The 27500-nt window shown below is 51.5% G+C and overlaps 1 protein-coding gene across 3 annotated transcripts in view; it reads right to left on the bottom strand.

Annotated features, from left to right (window-relative positions):
- Casz1 (castor zinc finger 1) overlaps positions 1-27500 on the bottom strand; it is a 151370-nt gene that overhangs the window by 102283 nt on the left and 21587 nt on the right. For all 3 annotated transcript variants that reach the window (XM_031379474.1, XM_031379477.1, XM_031379475.1), the window contains exon 2: positions 14576-14730. The gene's annotated coding sequence lies outside the window, so the exon portion shown is untranslated. The remainder of the gene's footprint in view (positions 1-14575; positions 14731-27500) is intronic.

The raw sequence follows: 27500 nt of genomic DNA, 5'->3' as shown, positions 1-27500 counted from the left end.
CTAGAACGCTCTGGGGCTGTCCCTATGCACCCTCTGAAGAGGCTAGAACGCTCTGGGGCTGTTCCTAGGCACCCTCTTTCTTGGGTTTATCTTCTGAGAAACAATGTACCAAAACCCAGAGGGCACAGGATAAGGGTCCCCCTCATTGCTCTGCAGTGCCATCTGTGCCAGTGCCCCCCCCCCAGAACCCTTTATAACCACAGGACCCACGGCTGGCTCTGAGTCACTACTTCTTCAACTGGGACACAAACACCATGTCCCAAACAGACAAACAAAAGTACTGAGTTTTCAAGCACAGAGCCCATGCTCACACAGCTACACAAGGCCCGGGTCAGCTTTTCACAAAGCAAGGATCAAGGATGAGGGTGGAGAGCCACAGCTGGGCAGAAGGGGACAGGAAGGCAGGAGGGGACAAGGGGTCAGGGGAAGTTGGCTTGTAGGGAACTATGTAGCTCAAGCTGTCACTGCAGGCCCCTCTTCATCTTGAATTAACATACCGAAGTTCTTTTGTTTTTCCTCTAAGCAGTTTTAAAGAGACAGTGAATTCTCCACCTGGACACCAGGCTCGAGGCTGTACCTAGTACCAACTTCAGAGATGGGACAGGGAGCCTGCTCCAGGCTGGCCTGAGCCCGTGATGTCCCTAGCCCGGGCCTGATCTCCCATCACCTCTTCCAACACATTGAGACTAAAACTGAAGCTCTTATCTTCATGGATTTACAAAGCAAAGGCTGAATATAGCTGTGGAGAAGTGGGTGAACCCTGGCTAGGCCGAGGTGGCAGAGAACTGTGTAAGGTCTTGAGTATCTAAAGAAGCCTGGATGAGGGGCTGAGAAAGCACCCACTAAGTGCCACAGAGGCCAAAGTTCCCTAACAGGAGACCCTGAAGCTCCAGGAGTGCACTGATCCCTCCGGCAGAGGGACAGTAGGAGCCTGGTATAAACCAGAGCATACCAGGGAGCAGGAAGAGCAGTCGGGGTTAAGGGAAACCAGGGAGCACGGGGAGCAGTCGGGGGGTTAAGGGAAACTATTCCTTGAAGCTGGTGGCCCAAGTGAGCCATGTGACTTTGACTGATATTTAGGGAGACTTTGTCCAGGGGCTGGCTGTCCCCGTAGACTGTGAGAAAGAAACAGCACAACCAAATGGCCCGCTCAGGCTTATCGATGCAGAGAAAAGGCTCCAGGTTAAGGAGAGCGTCAAGCCTCACCAGAGCTCCTCCAAAGGATGCCCACAAGCCTCCACTTGGAGACCCGAGCTCAAGGGGATGGGCGGGGGCCGGGGGAGCAGAGAACAAACGGCAGCCACAGGAAGAGAGTTGAGCATTTCAATTATTCATATGCCAGATGGATTCTTTTCCTGCCTTTTTTCTATAAAAATGAGGAGGGGGGGAGCAGGTCTCACAACAGTCTCTGAAATGGGGGGAGAAGGGGTGGGGGCACTAAAAGAGAAGCCGAGTCCCCTCTACACCCCTCCTGAGCCCCCCAGCGCCCCCAGCAGCAGGGCCGGAGGGACCCAGTGTTTTCTGTGACAGGAGCCAGAGTTGCCCTTTAGGTTCCCACAAGCAGAGAGCAAAAAGCAAGGGAAACTGCCGAGGGAAGGGAGGGTGAGTGAGAGAGGAGCAGAGCGAGCGAGGGCCTAGGGGGAGGGGGAGAGGCAGGCAGAAGAGGGTTCTGACCTTCTGTGAAGGATATAAAAAATCCAGCCGCCTCAGGGGACACCCAACTATCTAGCATATTGCTGTTAAAATGTCTGCAAAATTTAATACACTTGGCATACCATCTAATCAGTCCTTGGAAACTCAGGCACTCTTGTCCTCCATGATTCCAACTGCCTCAGACCTTATACCTGGGGGCTTCCACTCCCACCCTGTCCCCGAAGTAACACAAAGTTGCTCCCAGCACATAAAAGCAGCTACTCTGGCTTTTAGAGTGTATTCTGTCCCTATGCGTGTCCTAGGTTCAGAATTTAGAAGTGTGTGTGTGTGTGTGTGTGTGTGTGTGTGTGTGTGTGAAATGGGTGTCAGGCATATCAGAGAGAGACAAGGTATGGTCCTGGCCCAGATCTCTGGTACCTGGGTTTCTTAGACTATGGACAGGTATGTGGTGACAAGAAAGCATGTTCTCACTCTAACCACGGAACCCAACAAGTGCCATCCATCCTGACAGCTCTTATTTAAACAGCTGCCAGGCACACATCAGAGCCATATCCTCCTGGGTGGGTGTGTAACCCTATCCATTGCCTGCCTCCTCTGCACCCTACTACATAACGTCTGGCCCAGGCTCTATCCATCCATCTACCCACTCACCTACCCATCACTCTATAATAGTGTATAGAGACTCTACAAAGCAATCGAAGAAATTTCTAGATCTGTTCAGAGAATGAGTCGTCTTACCTTCTACACAGCAATCAAACCTGCTGTGACCTGGTTGTTTTTTGGAGGTCACCATTTGCTTTGGCTTAACAGAGAGAACCCTCACACAGCTTTTGCCTGGACTAGGGTATTGACTCCCCAAAGCTGTACCCCCTACCCCAAGAAAACACTTCTTTCCAGTCAGTCCTCTTGTCCATTTCTGATTTCCTCGTCTCTGAATGACCTAAAGCCTCAGGACCTGGGTTTGGATCCCCAGGCTCTGTCTCCTCTAAGAAGTGGCATCAAAAAAGCCACTAATTATCTCTGGCTGGAGGGCTTGGCTATGAAGTGGGCCGACCTGGCCACTCATACAATGGCGAGGCAAATTAAGGTGGAAAAGGGTAAAAAAGCTTTGGGAGTTTAACCACGTGCTCCTGGGAGAACTTGAGGTATGTCAGCAAAGAGCAGAAATGAGGCTGGACGGTGCCAGGGTTGGCGCTGGTGGCTTCCTCCCACCCCACGGAGCTGTGGCAAGACATATGCTTACAAAGAGCAGAGGAGCCTCGGGCATGCCCACCCCTTCCCCGCTCACAAATGAAGAAACTGGGACAGAGTCAACAGATGACCTACCTGTTGTCACAGAGCTCCCTTAAGGCAGAGCAAAGCTGAGAACATACTGTTCCCACTGTCCAGGTCTCTGCCTTGGCCAACGGATGAGATGGGGACAACGACAAGGAGGGAGGAACTGGAAAGGGACAGTGGGGAAGGCAGGCCTTGTGAGCTTCTGTCTCACACACTCACAGTCACACACACACACTTACATACTCACACACTCACACACACACAGACACATACAGTCACACATACACACACTTACATACACACACAGACACATACAGTCACACACACACTTACATACTCAAACACTCACACCCACAGACACAGACACACTCATACACAGACACACACTCACAGACACACAGACACATACAGTCACATACACAGAGACACACACTCACAGACACACCCTCACACACACAGACACAGACACACACTCACAGACACATACAGTCACACACACAGACACACACACTCACAGACACACCCTCACACACAGACACACACATTCACAGACACACACACTCACATACACTCACACTCACAGACACAGACACACTCATACACAGACACACACACACACACACACACACACACACACACACACACACGGAGTGAAATTAAAGTGAGAACTTAGCCAGTTAGGAAAATCCTATCCCGGTTCCATCGAAACTTATTTTAGGGCAGAAGGTAATTGCCAAGGCTTCAAATAAAAAGCCAACCACAGGCTGTAAACGGCTCCAAGTCTTTAATTAGACCCCAAGGAGAAAGGAAAACAGTTGCAAAGAGAAACTGAAAGTAAGAGAAGCTTCCAGAAGAGAAGACCACAGACCCCTCCTGCTTTCCCCAGCCCAAATGCCTTCCGCGCTGGCTGACATCAGGAAAGTATGCCCCACAAACCAGATGTCAGTGCCCATGGCTGGAGGCAGATATGGAGGAACCAAATTGTTCTATACCTTTCCTAGGGCCTGTCTATCTATATCCCAGGCTGACCTCTTGTTGGACACCTTAGGCCTCCGGGGAAGGTTAGAGGCTTCTATTGCCCCTGCATGTGACAGAGGGGGGAAAAGTTTGGAGTGGTCTTGACTCACTTGCTAGCCTGCGTATCAACCCCACGGGCCCAGTTCTTTAGCCATGGACCTATTCATCCATAGCTCTGTCTCTCATTCCCACGTTTTCTCTCTTCCTGGATATCTTGACAGTTCTTTCATATCCCTGGGTGGCTCTGGGACACATAGACAAACCAGGTAACCCTCTGGCTTCTCCTGTATGATCCATCCCAGGCAAATACAAATGTTCAACAATCCTGGAGCTGACAAGGGGCTTGACGGGGAGGCCAAGTGATAGGCTAGGCCACTTCATTGAAACAGGGCAACCTCACATCAGACATGCTGCTTCCAAATCCCTGCCCAGACCCCATCCTTGGAGAACACAGTGGGACTGAGAAGAAAGACGCTGCTCTTGGGAAGGTAATGGGCTGCTGAGAGAGGAGAGGCGTGGATGCTCTCGTCTCTCCTGGAAATCGAGCCAGTCCTACAGATGGGGCTCTAAATGGGCTAGTCTAGTGCCTGCCACACCGTGGCAGAAGCTAGAGCCCAGCCTTGGGTGTTGCAGAGTTGGGGACGGTGAGATGGGCTGAGAGTCAAACACAGCTAAGGAGGCGGCCTCCCGGGAGTCAGGGTGGCAGCCATCCCTCACTCGGTGTCTTCTAAGCCCTCCCTCAGGTGTTTTAGAGAACACATCCTTGCAACTAAGCAACAACTGTGCCCATTTCACAGAGGAGGGCAACAGAGCCAAGTGACCACACAGAGCAGCCAGTCCTAAAGCCATCTTTCCCCTTATCCCTCCTGCCCACTAGTGGCCCCTGTCTTTTGGTTCTCTGACGGTGACTAGAATGTATGTGCCTTGCTCAGCGGAGGTAGAATTCGGGTGACCGTCATGGCTTCCCTGTGCCACTCACCAAGCCGTGCTGTGACAGCCATGACCTACTTGCTATGACTTAATAGGAGAAATGGGTGAGCCAGGCCTTCTAGCACTGGGGAGGCAGAGGCAGGTGGGTCTCTGTGAATTCAAGGCCGGCCTGGTTGAGTCAAGTTCCTGGCAGACAGCGGGCGTCTGGCTTATTACCATACGGCCTGTTCCATCCACGTTCACTGGAGGTAGGGATGGGACTGTCACCCTGTCCTCGGGGTGGGACCATGTGGAAGCTTCTGTTTCTCCTCCTCTGCACCCTTCCCTTCTTTTCTCCCTACACTAAAAGACTCTAAGAAAACCCCATTTCGGATCTAGGCAGATGGGGCCAAAACAAGCCCAAATGGGCAGGCCCACACGGTCTCAGCGGCTCTCATTTCTTTTCTTACGTTCAAGTTCAATTGATTTTGGCGGAGGCAGGAGCTCGCTCCGTGAGCATCAGGGAGGGAGTCTGCCCCTGCTGATCAGCTATGTTAAGGGTGACCCCGCTGCCATGTTTGCTGACACGAACCCCAAGCCCCCGAGGCCTAGCTGCTCCTCCCTCCAGGAGGGCTCCCGTGGTTAGCAGATGGCACTTCAGAGTGGTAGGAGGATGCTGACTTGCAAAGGGATCACCAGCCTTCTCGCAGGCATGTTTCCCTACACAGGAGTGTCACACTGATAAAGTGGCGGGGCCCCAGAGGCAGGGAGCTCAAAAACCAGCAAGGATAAGCCAAGATGGAAGCCTCAGCTAAGCGAAGCCCTGGCATCTCTAAGGCTCAGGAGCCAGGGATGTCTCTGGGGAGAGTGTACCAAAGGAGGGGGCCCGGCAGCAGTGTGCCACAAGCCCCCGCTGCTGAAGCTAGCCTGCTGTCCTGGGTATCAGGTTTGTCTTCCTAGTTTGTCACCTTGAGATGGTTTTGAGTATCCCAGGCTGGCCTGGAACCTGCTATGGTGGCTGAGGATGAGACTGAACTTGAGATGTACCTGCTTCTACCTCTCAAGTGCTGGGACTGCAGGTATGCACCACACACCCATTTCCATGCTGCTGGGAACGGAACTCAGAACTTCAGGCGTGCTAGGCAAACCGGTCTCCTGACTGAGCCATCGAGGAGCCGAGTGGGATGCCTCAGACATGACTGGGGCTGCCACACTCGCTCGCTCATGGCATGCAGACTACGCTAGTTAGATTTACATGGCCAGGGCTGCTTCTTTTTCCCAGGCTTTACAACTCTAAACACAATGTAGAAGACTCTCTGTCGGACTGGGCTTCTGGGGAATGAGGGAAGGTTGGTTAGTGGCCTAGAAAGCTACATTTTCTAAATTCTTTTTCCCTCGAAGAGAAATAAATGAGTGAGGAGGGCAGCGGGGGAGACCTGATTAGAAACTGTGAGGTGCCTGACCAGTCTGTGTGAACCCCAGTGACCTAGAGCTGGCCCCATGCGCTCCAAGACACATGGACCTGAGCATCACCAGATGGAAGGTGGTCACGTGATGGGACCTTCCTGGTCCCATCTCTGGGAGCATGATCTTTGGGGTGAACTCTATTTATCTAGGGCAGCAAGGGTTAACACTGGGGCTGGGAGAGGCCAGGCAGCACGGAGCACTCCCTGTTTATTAATAAGCTATTTATCACCAGCTTTGCTTTTAATGCCATTTGGGCTTAATGTCGTTAATGAAATATAAATACCCATGCTAACGATGTCGGTCAGAGGCAGCGCGGGCAGCAGACGGCTCAAGAACCGGGGCCAAACCGCTGGGCACGCTGGGGAAGAGGCTGAGAGCTCGGGAAGCGGAAGAGGTTCCCACCAGCTTGGCACCCCCCAGCCCCTTCTGCTCCCACCGCAAGACTCTGAAGCTGGCGCTGCCGAGAAAAGCTGGGAGGAGGCTGCCCAGGGGGCCTGGGAGGGGAACCCTTCGGAAAAGGCCTGCAGAAAAGAGCCCAGCCCAGAGAGCTCCCACCTCGGGCACTGCCCTCCTGGCATCAGGCCCCTTGGCTGCTGGAAGCTGGATTCCCACCAGCTGGCGGCAAGCCCTTCTTACTACACTGAGCTCCCTGACCACGGGGAACAGAGCCAGGGTGACAGAGGTCACAGGAGGGAGCAGTTAGGTCCCATCGAGTTTTCCAATAAAGATTTTCAATTCTGGCACCTAGAATGACACTCTAGGCAGCCTGGCTCTCTGGATGGCTTCCCTTCCTGAAGCTGGTACAGGGGCTGCTCCAGGATCTTGGAAAAGCCGGTATCCAGAGGTCTGAAGATGGGTATTTTTGTTCGGCGCTCAGAGGCCTCGGAACATGGAGATAGCCCTACGTAGCGGGCTTCTGGGCTTAGCCATGTCTGCCCACCTCTTTTGGGCTCAGAGCAGAGCCCTTAGCATCAATACAAATTATCCGCAGGAACCCCAGGCATAACTACCCTCAAAGGAAGCCCGAAGTCTGCTCCTAGATAACACTCTCTCTGGGGAGAAGTGACCATGGAGTGTTGCTTCCTGCCCAGGGGTCAAGATGCCCCTCAGTGGGACTTACTGTCCACACATCCAAGGGTCACCTGGATCTAGACACAGGATGAGAGATTCCACCAAGTGACAACCCTCTGCTTCTAACGTCCTCTCCCTGGACAAAGGCGGTGGAAGTCACAGTGACTCCAGTACCACTCTAGTCTTCAGACCGCTCCCCAAGGAGTGTCCCCTCTTTCTGGTGGAACCCCAAGCTTCCCGTGAGGGGAAGCCACAAAGCTTCCAGGCTGAATGATGTCAGAGGAAAGACAGGATGCCCAGAGACACACGAAAGTCTAATACACAATGGATACTCTTTAAGTCTAAGTCTATCCCAAACATCACAGGGAATATACTTATGCTAAGAATCATTTACTGTTTACCCAAACTTCAAATTTCACTAGCGGTCCTGTATCTTAGTTGGCTAACTCTAGCAATGCAATCCATCGATTCAGCAGGGACGTCTGACAGATGGTGATGACTTCTGGTGTGTGACAAGATCTCAAAGGGCAGTGGACGCATCCACTCATCTCTGCCCATCTTGGGACAGCAGACTCCCTTCAAGAGACTCTTTACCTAACTGTCCCCACCCCTTACTACACTGCCCTGTGTCACTGTTCACCTACGGTGGGTCCCCTCTGCTCGTACCCCTCAAAGTCACCTCCATGTCCCCAAGGAGCACAGGGCTCGTTTGCCAAGGCTTGGTGGAGCTCAGCTCGGCAGCTAATCCCCTGGGTGTCTCCTGTCAGATTATTAATTAGCTAAAGCTGATCGGTCCTAGAACAACATGCACTTGGGCTCCAGATAAAGTAGGCCAGGGAAGCCTGTTGGAGGGCTACTTAAAGTGACAAGACCCTGTTTGTGAACTTGCTTCCTGGGAGGAGGCTGGAGATGGGGGTGGGGCAGACAGACACCTGTGTCGCTCCCTGAAAGCGCATGATGGTACATGAGAGATTCATTACCCAGGGGACCATGAGAGGAGGAGTCCAACAGTTAAGGCTTTCGTCTTAATAAATAAATAGCCACCACCTAATCAGATCATGTCCCTCAGAACTCTTCAAAGACTCAAATTTCACTTGGAAAATGGAGAATGAGACAGAATTCTCACTACAGCGCAAAATTTGTAGAATCCTCACGCACTTTAGCAGCACTGACTGTCCTCCCATTGGCAGAGTGGGGACAGGCTCTTACCTCTAGGATCACAGTTACTACTCCCTCTGACTGAACAGCTCTTCCCCAGATGTTAGTCAGCATGAATGGCTACCTTGCCTCCCTTTTGGCTCCATCTCAGTGACTCTTTCTCTAGAAGCCACACCTAAAGTTATGCACCAGCTGCCTCCCCCACCCCCTTTCTTCCAGTGTTCCCTTTAGCACATGTTGATGCCAATATCCTTTTGTTTATGTCGTTACTATTTGCTTCTCTCTGCCAAATGAAAAAGACAGGACTTCTTGATCCTTCTGGTCACGTCCTTAAATGAGGGGTCCTAACTACTCAATACGGTTGAATGAATGACTGCAAACAGGAGAAGAGTGAGCAAAGGTCAGAGGCCAGGGCTGAGCACCGGTCCATCTTGTGGTCTCCCACTTGTGGTAGCACCCACTTCCTCTGATCTCCCTCTTCCCGGCTCTCGCCCCGCACTATGGAGCTGCTACTTCCTGCTCTCGTGCACTCGTGGTCTTCTGACAGATGCCCTGGAGGACTGACCCCTTCCCAGCTGGGACCACTCCTCTCTGCCCAGTGAGCAGTGTAGGGTAGGCCACTAGTGACAAGATACAACATCAGGTCTCCCAGCTGCTGCCAGAGCCCAGCTCAGCTGCTAGCAAATTCCCAGGCTTGGATTGTTTTGGCTTGAGTTGGTGAAGCTGAAATATTGAGTCACAGCGGCCCGAAACTTCATTACCAGCTCTTAACATAGATTACTAAGGGAAAAAAGTTGCTTTTAATTGCTTTTCCCGATTAGTATTTCTGGAGGAGAAAGTCATATGTAAATATATTCCCCTCCATTCACCCACTTTGGCTGTAGGGGTCCCAACCCTAAGCTGCAAGGTACAGGGTCAGAGGAGACCCTCATTTCTGAGGGAGGCCAAGGGACAAAATTGAAGAGAACGCTGGGTGAGGACCTCTACTAGACCCGATGGGAGTGAACTGCATGCAGCTGGCTGTCCGAGGACCTGGAAGATGGACTGACTGCAAGTGTCCCGCTTAGACCTCCACACTTAGGGACTTTCACCTGCACCAGGATGTACCTCTGTAGATTCCAGAATTAGGTAAGACAAGGGGACGGGCATGTTGCACATGTCTGTGATCCCAGTCCGTGGGAAACCAAGGCAGGAAGACCTCAGCCTGGAGGCCAGCCTGGGCTGTGGAGTGAGAGCCTATCTTAAAAAGACAAAACACAGCTGGGCGCTGGTGCTGCTCACTCGCCTTTAATCCCAGCACCCGGGAGGCAGAGGCAGGCTGATCTTCTGTGAGTTCTTCTGTCAGTTCCGAGATAACTCAGCAGGTGAAGGTGAACCTGACAACCGGGGTTCTAGCCCTGGGACCGACGCAGGGGAAGGAGAGACGATTCCTACAATCTGTCTGTGAAGCACCCGTGTCACAAGACTAGAACTACCCTCCAGGGTATTTCTAAATAGGGCAGACACTGCCAGACTTCCCTGTTTTCCCTTAGCCCAGTGCTAACCGAGATTCAGGGATTCTCCACAGGAAGGCAGGAGGCGCACAGGGGAAACTGAGGAAGAGGACTGTCAGTGGGTACCTGCATCATAAGAGCATCCCTACGGATAAGAGAGCATTCTTATCCAGAGTGGAAACACAAAGACCAGTGACTCTTGCTGAGCCATCTCTTAGGCACACACCCACCCTCCCTTAAGGGGGTCCCCCAGAGCACCACATCTCCCCAGGGCAGTGAAGATACGAACCACCTTACTTCCCTTCCCAGGTACCTCTCCCTGCCAACCCCACCCTTCTGCATCCTGCACTGCAACTGTGTGCTCCAGAGCTGCCAGCCTCCCGTCAGATCAAAGCCCTGGAGGATGCCATTAGAACTGTCCAGTCCAGTTAGGAGTGAAGGTCACGGATCTAGCACAGATTGTAGAGGCAGAAAGCAGAGAAACCTCCCACTCGTGCAGAGACACAGGCTTGTCCACCTAGATCCACCCTCCCCTAAGGCAAGCAGACACACCCAGGACAACCAGCTGACACCCCAGTCAGAGTCAGACAGAAGCACCCGCTGTGGGCCTGGGGTATCCCCACCAGCCCCTACCAGCCCCAGCCTTGCCTTCTGCTCAATCTTTCACTCTCCCCGGAGGTCAGGCCTCTAGAGCTTCCTGGAAGGTTGAGCTGCTGTGCCACATATTGCTGCCCACTTGGGACACCCTCCTACGCCCCCTGCAAGATGTCACCAGCCTGGCCTTCCTGTCACTCCCCCTGGAGGTCAGGCCTCCCGAGCTTTCCTGGAGGGCTGAACCCAGATTCAGGGATTCTCGCATGGCTCACACGGCTGGGGATGTGTTACCTTCCGACACTGGTAAGTACTTATGGGACCCAGGAGCCTGCAATGACAGCTTTCCACTTACCCAGCCAGACCTCTGGCTTGCTACCGGGCTACATGGAAGCACCCAGAGCTGCGCAGAGCCCCACAGGTGTCAGAGGTCACAGCCAGGAGAACTGGAGCCAATCTAAACTATACATGTAATGTCAGGATACTGGGGAGGAAGCTCTGTGTCAGAGGCCTCAGAAAACAGGAGAAGATCTGGGTTCAAGTCTCCCAGCATGCCCACACCAATCTACACCTTTCTATGTGGAAAGAACATTAGGATCTTCGCCATCAGGCTGGGCCAAGGCTAAGCTGGCCCTGTGTCTATGTCAGTCTTAGCTAACACGCCTATCAGTCCTTAGAGACACTCATCTGAGGATCTGTGTGGCCAGGAAAAGGGCAGAAGCTCAGCTCTGGTGACACAGATCACATTGAAAGCCACAAGAAAGGAAACTGGAAGGACATTCAAGCCCTGCACAGAACCCATGGTGGACAAGGTCTGACTCGGCTACACTGTGCAGCCTTAGAGCAAATGGACAGCGACAGTGGAATTTCTAGCAGCCAGCTTGACTCCTGATGTACAAGAGGTGACCCTGAGAACTGAGGGACGGAGAAGAGACACCGGTGCAGGCGGAGCTCAGCACGTTCCGGGCATCCAGGGGACCTTTCTTGCCCATTCCTTTCAGTGCACTGGCTAAGTCACGCCAGCCTCCCCACTTTCTCCTTATCGCCCCACCCCCCCAGCCGTCATCCTCCTGCTCCAGTGGCTGCAGCCACTGCTCCCCCTGACTCCTGACGTCTTCCATTGCTGCTCCTGTGATTCACTGTCCCCAAGACACCCTCTGCTGTCTTTTAAAGCAAGCCAGATTACTCTATTTCCCCAGGGGCATCCTTCCACGTGTCCCCTGGCACACCGAGTGCTGCAGATCCTGGCCCTCCCCCAGCCACTCTCGGCCACATGATCTGGTCACTGATGTAGTTAATTTTTCCCACCCGAGGTCCTTTAAATCACCTCTGGTCTCTCTCTGCAGTAGCCTCCTGCCTGACCTTCAGGTAGCTGTCCACTTCACATCTTTATTCTCTACCGCCAGTCCCTCAGTCTAGCTCTAAGCATCCCACCCCACCAAGGTCTAGATCTCATCACCTCATCTTATTTCCATTTGGCCCAAAGTCTGCCATGTTTGTTTTTCTGAGTGTGGTGTTTATCACCCCTTCTGTCAGCAACCTATGATAGTGGAGGCTTCTTGCTCACGCCATCCACTGGGGAGTGAACTGAAGACGACACTACGCAATCTCTGGATATTAAATACAACCAGATCTTCTGCAAAACCTTTAGAAATGGGGGAAATCTAGGCCAGAGCCAGAGCCAGCGGCAGGTGAGGTCTATGGACCTCAGAGCATGCAGACTTCTCCCCTGGTCTACACCCTCGTGAGGCACCCTGCCCTAGAGGACCCCAGTCCATGGTCAAGTCTGCTGAGAAGGACTGAATCAGTGAGCAAGGGACTGAGCCTTGACATTCCCTCTCCGAGTCTTCAGAGTTCCCAAGGTTCATTATCAAAGCTGGAGACAGCCGATGCCAGGATGCAGGAGTCCTGCTGGGCCTCTTGGGCCCATACACTCTGCCGGGTTGCTAATCCCTGCGGGCACGGCCCCTGGGAGTCAACAGTGAGTGGAAACTTCGGAAAGGGAAAAATTAATGGGCATGTTTTGCCCAGAAGACGAAGAAAACAAAAAGCATATCGCGAAGAAAGGTGTAGGCGCACATTAGCGCCAAAAAGGGGCTTCACAGGTACCTGAGCAGCCCGCTGGTGGCTGGGCTCCGACACCACAAAGCCTTGGGGCAGGACATGCAAGGTTCTTGCCTTCCCAGTATTCTACTCCTCCCAGGAAGGAGACTCAGGCCAGAAGATCTGAGGAGGGCAATGACATCCATATGCAGGGCTGAAGAAGTGGCTCAGCAGCTAAGAGCACTTGTTGCTCTTGCAGAGGGCGCGGGTTTGATTCCCATCACCCATGCCGCAGCTCACAACCCGTCTCAGGGGATCTGATGCCCTCTCTGACTTCAGAGGACACCAGGCACACACACAGTGCACAGACATATAGGCAGGCATGCATATAAAATAAAATAAATAAAATAAAATAAAATAAAAATTAATCTTTTTTTTTAATTAAAAAAAAATCAAGATGCTAGCACCAGACCCAAAGAAGTCTTTGAAACGTCAAACTCTTCAGACAGCCCTTCTCAGGCAATAGTCTATGCAGACCCGATGCTGCTGAAGGGAGGACGGCAGTAACACACCACGAGTACAGACTGGTTCCTGTGCCAGGAAGAAGAGTCTCAGGCACTTTAGCAACCAAAGGCTACATTTGTATCTGATTTGCAAGTTCCTAAGCTAAGTTCAGGATTTCTGCTCATCCCCAAGGAACCCCAGCCTGAAATGAAGTAGGACCTTGCAAAACTCTCCATGAACACCAGGTGCTCAGCCGTCCATCTTCCCAACTCTTTGAAGTCTTGTGCACCAAGCTGTGGTGGTGCACACCTTTAATCCCAGCAGAGGCAGGCAGATCTCTGTGAGTTCGAGGCCATCCTGGTCTACAGAGTGAGTTCCAGGAGAGCCAGGACTACACAGAGAAACCCTGTCTCAAAAGACAAAACAAAGACAGACAGACAGACAGACAGACAGACAAAAGCGAGTTACAGAGCCAGACTGCAGAGGGGAAGGAAGGACCCTCCTTTGCAGATGCCTACTGAGTCGGAACATACAAATGGAGAAGCCAGGGAGGCTGAGTCTCCGTTTGCTACACACAGGAGGAGTGCCCTCCAGCCTTGCCCTCCCCAGTCAGTCAATCTTAATCCTCTCTACTCCAGGCTCCATTTGAAGACCATGTCCACCAATTGTGAGGACACCTCTTCTCTGGGCTGGCTTTCTTGAGAATACTGCTAATGACCAATGTGCCCCCAAGACTGCTGGGTTTGATATTCACAGGCAAATAGATATCTGAGAGTACGATGGCAGACACTCTCTGTGGCTGGCTAAGTGATTTGTCATAGGCAAAGGGCTATTTTCATGCCCTGATCAAAGGTACCCACATCTTGTCCATCAAGGAAGGTCTAGAATGGGCTGCAGATAGCCCTAACAAGTCATTCCCAGGCTAGCCCCTCCCACAAACAAAGTCAGGGCAGAGCAGCCAGAGAGTCTGTGTGCATGCCAGCTGGTGTGCACACAAAGGCCACACCTGCTGCCCCCACAGTGAAATTCAGAATGACTCAACACTGATCTTGGAGTAGCATCAGATGGGGTAAGGACATCACCTGAGATATCTGCCCACTGCTGTCCCCTTCAAGGTCACATCACTGGGTCACTGGAAGGACTCTTCAAGGTCAATTGTCCAACCTCTCTGTTTCATGGGTGAAGAAACCGAGACACAGAGGTGGGCAAGAAACACGTTTTATGGCAAAGCCAAGGCTGAAATGCAGGTGTCCGTGTGACCTTTCCCCGTCTATGGGATATGAGCTACTGGGGCACAGTCCAGTGAGAGAGTTAAGTCTAAGGACTGAAGTGGCCATCCTCCAACTGGCAACCCACACTTCCCAGAGCACCTTGGGAACCAAGAGAGGTACCTTTGCATCCCAAGAAGCCAAGGTCCGAAGTCCATTCCAATGCACACCACCGGGGAGCTGCAGGGTCCCCCAGAGAAGGAGGAGTGGGTGGCTCAGGCAGCTGGAGGGCAGGTGGGATGGAGAGGGTCTGCCTTCGGTCACCAGGGTCTGTGTGCCTGCCAGAGAAGAGAAAGGGAAGCAGATTAGGTTTCTGGACTGGCAAGATGGTATAGCTGATAAAGGCACTTGTCGACAAATCTGATGACTGCGTTCAATCCCTGGGACACACCTGATGGAAGGAGAGCATCTATTCTCACAAGCTGTCCTTGGACCTCCACACTTTCACCATGGCATACGTGCACAAGGGTGTGTGCATGTGCGCATGTGTATGCACATAATACACACAAAGCAATAAATATAATGAAAGTTTTTCAAAGATGATTAGGTTACAGCTGGATCCCACCAAGCTACTGCACAAGAGGACACTGGGAAAGTCCCAACACCCTGTGTCGTAACCAGCCAGTGAAGCAGGAGACTCTTGGACCCGCCTTGCCAATCAGCAGATGGCATGGCTGCGGTGTGTGCCATGCCTGACTCCGTAGCCAATGTGAGCCCTTTGCACAGTTATCAGTCACTTTCTATGAGGTGTCGTACCTAATAAAGGAACCAAACAGGGGGAGACCATACTAGGCTAATCAGATGACACCCTGGGTAACGATGGAGGGATCATACCCAAGGCTGGGCAGCCGGGGTGAAAGGTCAGCCTGAGAAGAGAATGGATCAGGCCAACGCTGGCAACAGATCAGACCCATGCAACAGAGACAACCAATGCTGGCTTCCCAGCCCCCTGCTCTTTCCAGGTTTCTGTTGGTGGGCTCCTGGCTGCTCCCAGGACCCCCTGAGCAGCCTCATGGAAATCTAAAGAATTAACAGGTTTAACAGGTGGCTCTGCAGCCCCCGCCCTCCCCCCACCATGGTGAATTTGATCTCTTCTCCATTTCTTTCTCTGCTCCGCTATGGTACTATTTCACCTCATAGACAGGAAAGAGGGTGTGATCACACCCCCAAAAGAGGCACCCCCAAAAGAGGCTGCTGGAGAAACTCCTTTGTGATAGGTGCTGGGCCAAAACCAGTGGCCTAAAGAAAGTCGGAGCCCCACTACCGCCAACCTTTGTGTCAATTTAAGCAAATATTGTGGCGTTTCCATAGTGATTCCTGTTTTGAATATCCACTTCGCTCACTTTCTAAAGGGCTTTTCCTGTTTGCATTTCAACTTGAAACCTGTAAATATTTTCAGCCTTTTTAGGAAAAAAAAAAAAAGAAAGAGCCCAAGAGCGTACAAATGCAAGCACACCAACAAGGACACAACTTCTCAGGCGTAGTCTGCCTTTGTGCACATAAGGATGTGGGCCACGGAACCCCGAGAGTGTTCGCACTATCCACCCTCATACCCATCCTGTGTCTAGAACTGACACTGAAATTTAGGTCCCCTATCTTCCTTGCTGCGGGCTAGCAACTTCCCATACATAGTGGCTGTGTGTGTTCCCTGAGCGGCTCATCTTTGACTGCATGGTCTGGCATGGAGCAGGCAGCCACCTGGTTAGTTTTCTAACGTGGCCCAACCATTGAAGTTCTCAGGGGGCTCTCCCTGGGGTATGTGAGCCCCCTCCCCTCCTGACTCCCAAGACTAGGTCAGTAGAAAGGGGCTGGCTCTCTGAAGGCCTGCTTCAGCACCAGACCACCCTCTCTGCTGCAACAATGTTTCAGGACTCCCTGGGGGGGGGAAAACTGGGCTGGAAGGTGACAGCAAGCTAGGGCTGGATCAGCCTGGCTCCCATCCCACCCTTCAGCATCACACAGGGTTAACAGTGTGTTTCCTGGTTTCCATGGATTCCTGCCAGGCCCCTAATGTGAGTTTCGTGTGATTTGGGGGAAGTGGATTTCCTTTGTTTTCCAGTTTGGGAATATTTTTTTCTTTAAAAAAGAGGAAAAAACACTTTAATGGGAACTTCAGGGCCACTGGGAGACCTACTCCTTTGGGTTCTGGAACTCCCTTGCCTGTGAGTCCAGAATTGCCTAAAGCCTAGGTAGCTTTTGACCCTGGCAAAAAAAAAACCCACAAAACCCAAAAACAAAACAAAAAAACATGGCTGTGGGCCAGAGGAAGGGGTGCCTTGGATCGTAGACAGATTGCGCCCTAAACCACCTTCCTGTGGGGGTCTCTACCTCAGTATCCTACCAACACTCAGTGTCTAACATCAGGGCTAACACACACCCCCTTCCAGTCTCACACACAGGAACATTCACACTTGCCCAGGCAAGAGGTCAGGAGAAGCATCCACCTCCCAGACAGTTCAACCACATGCCAGAGGTGTCCCAGAGTCCCATGTTCTGGACAGGAAGGGTTCCAGTTAGGTGGGAAAGGCTACTCCAGACCCCTGAGGGGCCTGCCCAGGAGAGAAGGAACTGAGTCAAGGGTGTGACCAGGCCACCTCCTCTTCCATTTTCCCCGTTCCTACCATTGCTGTCCTGCCTTGCTAGGGCAGCATGACCTCGTTCCAAGACTCCCCAAGCAAGTGGCCTGACCCATTTACCAAACCAAGGCATGGGCCCCAAAGCCTTCCAAGCACCGTGGCCCTCCCACACCATGGGCCCCAGGGCTGAGGCTCCAATGTCGGTCAGGAGGTGCAGAGAGCTTCATGGATCTCTAACCAGATGCCCGGGTGAAGGGATGAGAAGCCAAGCACAATGGCAGACAACCCTAACATGCAGATCCCAAACCAGGCTGTGAGGCCAGGGTTCTGGCGGCCTCCCTGGAGGCCTCTAAAGGCTTGGGTTCCTCACAAATCTGGAAGGACGAGGAAGCCATCTTCTCTCCCACCCAACAGGCACAAGTCAGCAGGAAAAGCAAATGGGGCTCCAGAAGTCTTCAGGTCATAACTACCCTCTTCTTCTAACCCTCATCAAGATCCTTCCAGACCCGCTCCCAACGGGACCCGGATGCCCCTCTGCTCTGCTCTCCATCCGTTCTCATGACACTAAACTCCATACAGAACTGGAGTAATTTGTTCACAAGCCTGTCTCCACGACCAGATTCTCAGCTCCTCAAGGGCAAAGCCCAGGTCTTAATTATCTTACGTCTCCGGCACTTAGCACAACAGCTGGCCCACGGTGGGCGGCAGAAGTGTTGGTGGAACCGAACGAGTCCCTGATTTCATGTCACAACCAGATGAGCCCGGTGCAGCTTTTTCCTCTCCCCCAGCAGAAGGCTTGACTGGCCACTTTCACACTCTGGTCCCTGACCCCAACCCGCCTGCTGGTCTCTCTCCTCCTCCACGAACCCGCTTAACCCACAACACGCAGGTCTGAAGAGACTGCTGCTTACATGAGCCTTTCCCAACTTATCTCAAAAAGGACCGAGCGCCTACTAGGTGCCAAGGAGGAGAGGGCATAGTGGGTAAGGTTTTTTTTTTTTTGTCCTCTGCCAATCGGCTACATGAGGACGGATGGTATTAGCTAAGTAGATTAATTTGACCAGCACAGTGCCAAGTGTTCCACACACACGGTCACGATGAGTCTTTACAACACAAAGGGAGGGACAGTATGGCCCCGGCAGATAGATTAGAGAGAGTAAGCACAGAGATATGAAGTGACCAGCCAAAGGTTACATGGCTCACAGGTATGGAAACCAGGGCAGGGCTGGTGACCCACCAAGAGTTCTCCCTCTGTCCTTCCCCATGACCTCAGCACTCACCCTTGTCCAGCGTTTGTGCCCCTCCTAACTCTTACCTTCTCCCTGCCTGGAAACAAACATCTGGACCTTGTAGTCAAAGGCAACATCTGTGCTCAAGTGTACTGGGCAAGCTTAACAGGGGAAGGAAGGGCAGGCCTACGAAAGCACACCAGACAAGCGACAGGGGCACCTGGATCTACCCGGTGAACGGGCTCTCAGCTGTAGACCTGTCCATTGCTATGTATGATGACTACAGAGCTATGCTACTTCACGAGGTCCTGTGACAGTGAGGCAGCTTCTGCTCCTCCCCAGAGGGGGGACCACTGATGAGCTTTCTCCTCCAGAGAGAGGCAGAAATTCTCCCACCATAATGAACACCTGCCTCAGGGGCGTGGACTCAGGGAGCAGGGCTAATGTGCCCTTGGTTTTTATCTTAGGTGAGTGTGTGCACCACAGGGAGGGAGGCACCCCTCGTCTCTTCAAAGGAGAGAAGACACATAGATGGCGGGGAGAGATCTACATGAGCCAGGAGAGATGGTGGAGGATCCGCCAGGGTGGGGAGAGGATGGAGCTCTAATGAACAGATTTCATAAGCCACCCGGAGCGAAAACAAAAACACAGACATGCACATTGCCCAACTTCAGGGTTGTATGGAAAAGAAGAAGAAGAAAAAAACACAATAAAAAAAATCCACATCTTAAATACAAAAATCCTCCATGATGTGTTGTGGCATGAAAGCGTTCTCCACTGCATTTTTCCTCCGTGACCTCACACAGCCTACGACGGGTACGCCCAGCACGGCCGGTATTTGATGGTACACACTCAGAGCAAACGCACACGTTTAACCAAAACAAGGGCAGTAAATATTCAAATCACTCCAAACTGGCATCTTGTGGCTTCACATGACCTCTGGAGCTGGCTGCGTTGACTCTGAGAAGGGCCCTTGTAGACGTTAGGAGGTGAGACACAGGAGACCAGAACACAGCTCAAATAGAAGGGAGCAGAACTAGGAGAGCCTGACTCCCAGCCAGCCCACTGGGGGTTGGGGGAGGTATCCTATACTTATGGGGCTACCCTGCTGTGACAGGAGAAAGAAATGGGGCCCACACATCACTGAGCCCTTGCCTACATATCACTCACCCCACGGTTACTGTCTGTCTCCTTCTTGTCTCGCCCCTCCCCCTTTTAATTGTTGGATGAATTTACAGAGCACTGTGCCAAAAACAATCAACTCTGGGGAACAGAGTTATACAGAAAAGGGTGTGTCGCCAGAGGGAGACGGATATCCATGGAAACCACCACCTTTCTCAGAGACCTAGGTGAAGCTTGGGTGAGGTGGACCAGGTGGGGGTGTACAGAAATCTGCTCCTCCCAGAACGTGGCATTGGGAAAGGTTGGAGTGGCTGACCAACTGAGATGACCAGAGACAGTATGGAGTCAGGAAGTAAAGTCAACCAGACAGGCAGGGCTGTTTGCGCACGCGCAAACACACACACACACACACACACACACACACACACACACACTTTATATGCCACTGTACCAGGTCACTGGGCAATAGGCCATAGGGGCTAAGGGCACAAGCTTTGGAACCAGATTGCCCAGGTACGAATCCAAGCCCTGATACTCCTGAGGTGTGTGGCCCTGGAGAAAAATTACTTTGATCTTCCTGTGTCTCAGTTTTTCCATCATAAAATGAAGATACAAATAGTTACTCCCGAATCTAAGCATGAGGACTTAATCATTTATTATGGGTAACAAGAAAAGGACGGAAAACATGAAATAGTTTATAAGTCAAAAAGAGGGGGTGGACGAGAGCATACCTAGACACGGCTACAATGAAGGGAGAAAATAATGGTCATTCATAATGACTGTGTACTGTGTTCTTGGGGTTATAAGCACCATCATATACAGTCACCCTGAGGATCCAGTGGGGTAGATGTGAGAAAGTAAGGCTCAGAAGAAGGCTGGGACACGGCCAAGGTCACACACAAACAGAAGCACTAGAACTCAGAGCTACGGGACAGGAGCAGGCTGAGGAGAGGACAGACAAGGGAGGGAGGCTCGCTCCAACCTGACTTGGATAGGTGCACAGTGGTCCAGGATTGTTTTCCCAGATGACAAAATAGAGAACCCCTCTGTACCAGTGACTGCAGCAGAAGGAACAGGGGAAGATGGACTGGGAGACAGGGTTGGGTATCCACATTCCACAGGAGGTTCTACCCAGGGCCAAACCCACAAGACCAATGTTGCCTGCTGACCTCTCTCTGCCCAGGTGACATCTCAGAATCAGGATATCCCTGGAGAGCGAGTGTAGGCTACCTGACCAACAGCAATGGACCTGACAACCTGAGAAAAATCCTTTCACGTTGCAGTTCCACTGAGAACCTGAGTTTTGACGTTCTTGGAACCTAGGCAGATCCCCGGGAAGGAGAGGGCACAGGCCAGGGGAATCAGGAGGAGCACGGATCTTCCCCATTGGAAACCATATCCAGGGAGTCCTGCAAGCCAAGCTGGAAGCATAAGTTGTCTGCCCTGAAAGGTTTGGTCCTCACCCTACTTGAAGACCAGGCTTGGTGGCTCAGCCTTTCTGCAATCGACCACCCAAACTCATTCAGATATTTCCTCTCACTTGCCTTTTTAAAAAAAATTTAATGTTCTCTATAATTCATCCATCCCAGAAGATAATCGATAGAGCCCGTAATGAAAATCTGAGCCATATTTTATGATCCGCTGCAAGCAGAAAGGGCCACATCAGCAGGTCCGTTTTTGGCTTTCCCTATCTGTCTTGCCTACTGCCCGGGGATTGCTTGCGCTGACGGCCATGCCCACAGCCCTCCACCCAGAGCTCACACAAGCGGGGCCACGACCCTGGTATCACCCCTGTGCTTCCTCAGTCAACCCAGTCAAAGATAGTCACAGGCCTTCCTGGAGCGGCCCCCAACCTGAAGCCCTGGCACTCCTACCCCAGGAGCGCTCCACACCTTCATTCCGTGTCCTCTGGAAGTCCCCAGATTGTTCCTAGGTGGTATTTCCCACCAAGAGAGGCTGCCTCAGGAATAAGGGAGATGATGAGTCAATTGGTAAAGTACTTGTCGTGTAAGCATGGTGACCTGAGTTCAGACCCAGCACTAAAGTCAGGTATGGTGCTGCATATGTGCAAGCCCAGCTCTGGGGCGAAGGTGCGGCTGGGGTAGGGGTTAGAGTGGGTGGAGACAGACAGATAGATCCTTGGGGCTTAATGGCCACCCAGTCTAGTTAGTCTGTGGGTTCTATATTCAGTAAAAGACCGTGTCTCAAAAACTAAGGTGAAAGCAAGAGAGAAAGACACACTCTCCATACACACATATACAAACATGAACACACGCAAGTGCACACACACATGTGCACAACATATAAACACACACAGGCACTACTAAGAAAGTGAAAAAAAAGTGGAGAGGGATGGAGGGAAGAGAGAGGGAGAGGAGAAAGGAGACAGACTGCCTCTCTTTATCCTGGGCTCTAAGTTATATCTCGGACCTTCTGGTCAGTGAAGGGTGGGCATTATTGTTCATTTTTATTCATTTTTATTAGCTCTAGCAAATCCTTCCTGTCTCTCGTCTCCACCCTGTGAGGTAAAAGAGTGGACAAGCCAGTCCCAGGGAAGCAGGGGACACTGAGGAGACTGCCTGGACTCTCGTCCTGGCTCCTCCCACTTGGAAGTCAATCAGCAGGTTGCCTGTTCTTCCCAGAATCCCTCACTGTCTTGCATCAATCAAAGAACAACACAGAGTAAGTGCTAGGAAGAGGTGACTCTGTGCTAATCCAGAGAGGGGGAGAGGAGAGAGCTTAAACCAATAAGAAGAGTGTGGTTCAGTCACATGATGGAGTACTACATACACAGGCTGTAGGACAATCTTCTCAGAGTGAGTTCCAGGACAGCCAGGGCGACACAAAAGAAAAAGAAAACCCTATCTCGAAAACAAAAACAAACAAACAAACAAAACCCAAAAACAAACAAACAAACAATCCAAAACATACAAACAAATCCCAGAACAAAACCTTAGATTTGGTGGAAATCTTCGAATAGTGCCGTTTTGAAGGCCTCGTAGCAGAACGTCCAGTGTTGTCCAATATGGCAGTCTCTGGACACCAAGAGACTCTGAGACTCTGTGGCTACCGAGCATTTGGAATAGGGTGAATCTGACTAAGGAACTAAATTTTTAATTTTATTTAACTTTAATTAATTTACATTTAAATAGCCACATGTGACCAGAGAGTAACTGTATTGAACAAGACAGGTTTAGAGGAATAATCTCATTGATGTAAAAATAGCTTTTCTTAATAAAAAATTAAAAACCCTTTTATCCCAATGCAACAGGAATAACCGTTATTAACTATAATAATAGTTAATATTTAAATGTGCTGCGGCATGCCTGGCTCAGTGTTAAGTATCTCAGATAGGTTGTCATATGGAATCTTAACCAAGTATATGGTTACTGTTATTCCCAGTTTATAGATGAGAAAACTGAGGCTCAAAAGTACCAAGTCATTTACCCAGTGTCACACGGCTGAGCCTCAATGGAATCTTGGCATTTCCCTAAACTACTTTTAGCCATATCCGGCCTATTTTTAAATTATTTTCTTTAATACTTAAAAATTTTTATATTTACTCGCAAGTCTAAATTGTACTAATAGAGGAAATGTATTTTTGAGGATTAATTTTATTTTATATGTATGAGTGTTTTGCCTGTATGTATGTATGTGCGGCAACCACATGTGGGGCATGTGGATCGTGCCAACATGTTTGCCTGGTGCCCAAGAAGAGGACGACAGATTCCTTGGACCTGGAGTTACAAACCTTTGTGAGCTGCCATGTGGGAGCTGGGACCCCAACCTCAGTCCTCAGCAAGGGCTTTCAACCAGTGAGTCATCTCTCCAGCCTCCCAAAATGTTTGTTTGTTTGTCTGTTTGTTTGTTTTTCAAGACAGAGCTTCTCTATGTAGTCCTTGGGTGTCCAGGAACTCACTCTGTAGACCACGCTGGCCTTGAACCCAGAGATCCATCTGCCTGCCTCTGCCTCCCGTGCTGGGATTAAAGGCGTGCGCCACTGACTCCACTACCTCTCATCTCCAGAGATATATTCCTCAGACACGCTCAGCAGGGCTGGAGAGGTGGCTCAGTGGTTAGGAGCGCTGGCTGCAGAGAACCTGCATTCGATTCCCTGTACCCACACAGTGGCTCACACTTGTTTGTAACTCCAGCTTCAGGGGATCTGATGCCCTTACATAGACATGCATGCAGGCAAAATAGTAACACACATGAAATAAAAATAAATAATTTTTTTTAAAAGACGCATGGTAAGTAGAGAAAGCAAACCCCACATGCCCTGCGTCCAGAAGAGCCACCACCGTCAGTGATGCTGAGTTCTCCCAGGCACACACATCCCCCTTACCCTCACCACTCAGAGCAGGTCCTTAATGCTTTGGAGATCCTAGTTAGGTCCCTATCTCAAAGGAGGTGGCAAGGGAGTGAGGGGTAGGAGAGAGAGGATGGGGATGCTGGGGTGGAGGAAGATGGAGTGGTGGAGAGCAAACTGGGAAAGTCGGCACTCGTTTCTCACCTTGGGCTCTGGCTTCCCACCTCCTCTTGCAAGAACCTAACATTTCATCGGTGGCGTCTGGAACACAGGGCCAGCAAGGTCAGGGACAAGGGCAGCCACTCTTCCTAGTTGCCTGCCTACTCTTGGGCTTGCTTCAGAATGAAGGGGGCAAAGAGAATCCCTCTCAGAGTCAGGGATGGATGTGGGCAGCCTAGACAGACTGAGCCAAAGTCAGAACAGACTCAGCGACATTCCCAGTTGTATTTTTGCTTTCCAGGACATCAACTTGGGGCCAGCGGACACAACTTGACAGCCTCACCTAGCCTGGATTTTATTTTGGCTTCGCCCTCTCTGAGACAGGCCGACTGCTGTGGGGAGGTAAAGATAAACATTCTTACTGAGAAGTCGCCACTGTTGTGTACACCTGGGTCCTGGCTCTCCGAGGTTCTCTGTCATTTCCAGACTATCCTAAGGTCCCCTGAATTTGGATCTTGATTTTTTGGGGCTGGTTTCAGGTGCTTCTAGTTTATCACACCATCAGTCCTATGAGGTACACTGGGTGTTTCCAGAAATTACATCACAAAAAATCATGCAATTAAAGTGTAACGAGGGAAAAAAAAAACAGAGCTGTTGCTTAATTTCATATTTTAATTAGCGACTTATTGTAAACGTAGACTTTTAAAATGGAGGCGCCTAAGCAAAACCAGTAAACAAGGTTTTCTAATGAATTAATTTCATCTCCCTCCTCCTCTTCCTCCTCCCCCTCACCAACACAATGATCACTCTCAGATTTGCCCCGTGCCCTCTTTGTCTTCTATCCCGTCTTTATCTTTGCTCAATGACACATAGTCCAAATAAAATTAGGAAGTCTAGTACCAAGGGAGCCCAAGGGAGCCCAAGGGAGCCCTGGCCCATAGGTTACTAGCCTTGGCCTTGAAGTTGGCTGTGGACAAAGCATGAAGCTGGAAGTCTCTTTAGCCCTGACTCTCAGGGGACCCCTGTGTTCCTCTCAGGGCACAAACCTTAAAAGAGGGCAGAGAGGAAAGCTGGGATCAGTGATGACCGAGGCAAGACTGGGAGAGCGGAGCCATGGAGGTGAGGAAACCTAGAGAGAGGGAGGCTGAGCTGATGTGAAACCTGAAAGCCTGCTAGCTGCCTGGGGGAGGAGAGGGGAAATATTGGCGGACGTGGGAGACAAAGCCATCTATGGCCATGGAGAAATGCTGAAACTAGAAGATTCTGCCTAGGTCAATTTAGACACATGATACAGATATCTCTCCCAGAGGCACACAGAGGTGATCCGGGCAGGCCCAGAACTGCTCAGGTGACTTCAGGGGTCTCCAGGGTTTCCCTTCCCCAGCCTCTCAGCGTGGGCAGCCTCTTACAGTTCCAGGAACAGAGCAGGCTGAGGGCACAGAGGAACCGGCCACCCTCTGTTGCCCACTAAGAAGAAACTCACAGGGCTGCCTCAGTGTACCTGCTTACTGAGAACAGGGTTAGGCCTCCTAATTACCCCAAGGACTTGGCCAGATTAAGGAGGACATGGTAGACTGAAGCATGTCTCTCCCTGGCACTGTCCCCTCCCAAACCAACAGAGGGACATCACTGAGGACCAGCTGTCCTAGACCCGGCCAGGGCATTTGATATCCAACCAAACCCCACTTTGGCCACTGTGCCAGTCTGAAGAACTGCAATGGAGGTGCTAGCCACCTCCTCCTTCATCCCTTTCAGACTCTTTAAACCAGACCTTCTTGCCTGACACACCCATGCCCCAGTGAGAGACAGCTTTGTGACCACAGTGGTGAGGGGCTTGGGGACCATCCGGACCACTACTAACTAAGATTCCAAAGAAAGGAAGGAGGGGAGGAAGGAAGGACCAAAGAGAGGAAGAAGCTGGACCCCATGTCGTTACACACCGGTTAGGAACCCAGACCAAACCCAAGGACAGATCCTGCTGAATTGAGCTTCAATCATAAAGGAAAGCTCCCATCAAACACAGGCTGGGCATGGATGTACCCCAAGATTAGAGATTTGGAAGCCCATCTGAGGAAGCTGGCCCTGGGAAGACAGCAACAGGACTTAACACCTTATCCGGGCTGTCTGGTAAACACCCTAAGCTGTGCCCACACTCCACTAGGCAGCTGGGGCTCTTCAGGTGTGTCGGCGGCGGCGACTATGGGCAGGTAGAGACAGCAGTAGGAAAAGACAGGAAGGGGGGAGAAGGGGCTGAGGGGTGGAAGTTGGGTGGGGCTGGCCTGGGAGGATGGGATGAGAGGCAGCCAAGCCAGACAGTCCATGAGACAGCTGACAGGTGCAGGAAAGCAGGGCGGTTGAGTCAGGGGGCTAGAATACTGGATCATATTGGTGCTATACCTGGGGGTGGGGGTGGGGAGGAGGGGGAATGAGAGGAAGGGTAGAGTCTTGTGGGTAAAAGATATCAGAGTTTAACCTCCTTGTCTTCAGACAGAAGTAGAACCTGGGATAGCCTGGGCACTAGAGCATAGGCTCACCCAAATTACACAGATCGGGACTTACTGTGGCCAGGTAGAAGAACAGTGGGCTCGTGTCCTTCAGAACACCTGCCCCTAGCTCACACAGACATTCCTCAGGGCCCAAAGTCAAACCCATTGCGAAAGAATGTCCTTCTGTTTGTAGGATACTCACACATTAGGAAGGGGAATGAGGGGGGGGGGTAGCACTGAACCTGATGAGGGGGTCCTGGTCATCCTCAGGGAGGACCACCATGGCTCTGACCCAAGTCCAGAGGCCAAGTGAAGAGACCTGACAGATGCCCATGCCCATGCCCAGGCCAGGCACTCCTCCTGCCACCTGCACCACCAGGCTCAGCAGGACACCCGCTAATCCTCTTTCCTCTTTCTGCCTGTTCGGTGAGTAATTACAGTTTTGGGTTGAAATCTTCTTGGAGTGTAACCCCCTGCCTGATGCCCTGTCTAAATCCTTGGGTACACAGCGGGGCATCTCCCTGTTTCAAAGAGCTACAGACCATTTCCACAGCCAAACAGCAAACCCTCGCTTTAAAATCTGCTCCCTGCTCTGGCCTTGGCTCCTTCCAGCTGTGCAGACCTTGCCTCTGTGGTCCTCAGCTGTCAGCTCAGGGCCTCCCAAGTGTGCTGGTGTGGAGAGGAGGAGGTTCCTGGCCTACTAATGTTCATCCTTTACATTCTAAACCCTGTGATCCCACAAACCCATCCCCAGTTTCTTCATCTGAAAGAGTTCCAAGGAGGTCAAGATGGAAAGATTTCCCCTCATGGGAATGCCAGCCCTATTGCTGGAGGCTAGCTTGACCCTTAGATGTACCCCACCATCTAAGTCAGAGCAGGTACTCTCTGCTCCAGATTAGCCACCAGCAGAAGCTAGGGGCCTGTCATGTCCTGTCCTTCTTGGCTCCAGTGCCAAATCTTCAGTCAAGACCATCATCCTTAAGGGTTTTGTGTAGCGATTGCTCCAATTTCTTTGACAAATCTCTCTAGTGTCTTCCATTCTGATCTAGCCAGTGTCAACACCGAATCTTCTCCTTAACTGCATCTACCATTGACAGTATGCATACATACACACACCCCACCTAAGCAAGGGAGAGAGAATATACTAGAACACACACGGGGGGGGGG

Source organism: Mastomys coucha, unplaced genomic scaffold (genome assembly GCF_008632895.1).
Source record: "Mastomys coucha isolate ucsf_1 unplaced genomic scaffold, UCSF_Mcou_1 pScaffold18, whole genome shotgun sequence".
Lineage (NCBI taxonomy): Eukaryota > Metazoa > Chordata > Mammalia > Rodentia > Muridae > Mastomys > Mastomys coucha.
The sequence above is the reverse complement of the archived record's forward strand: the minus strand, read 5'-3'. Positions and strand labels throughout refer to the sequence as shown.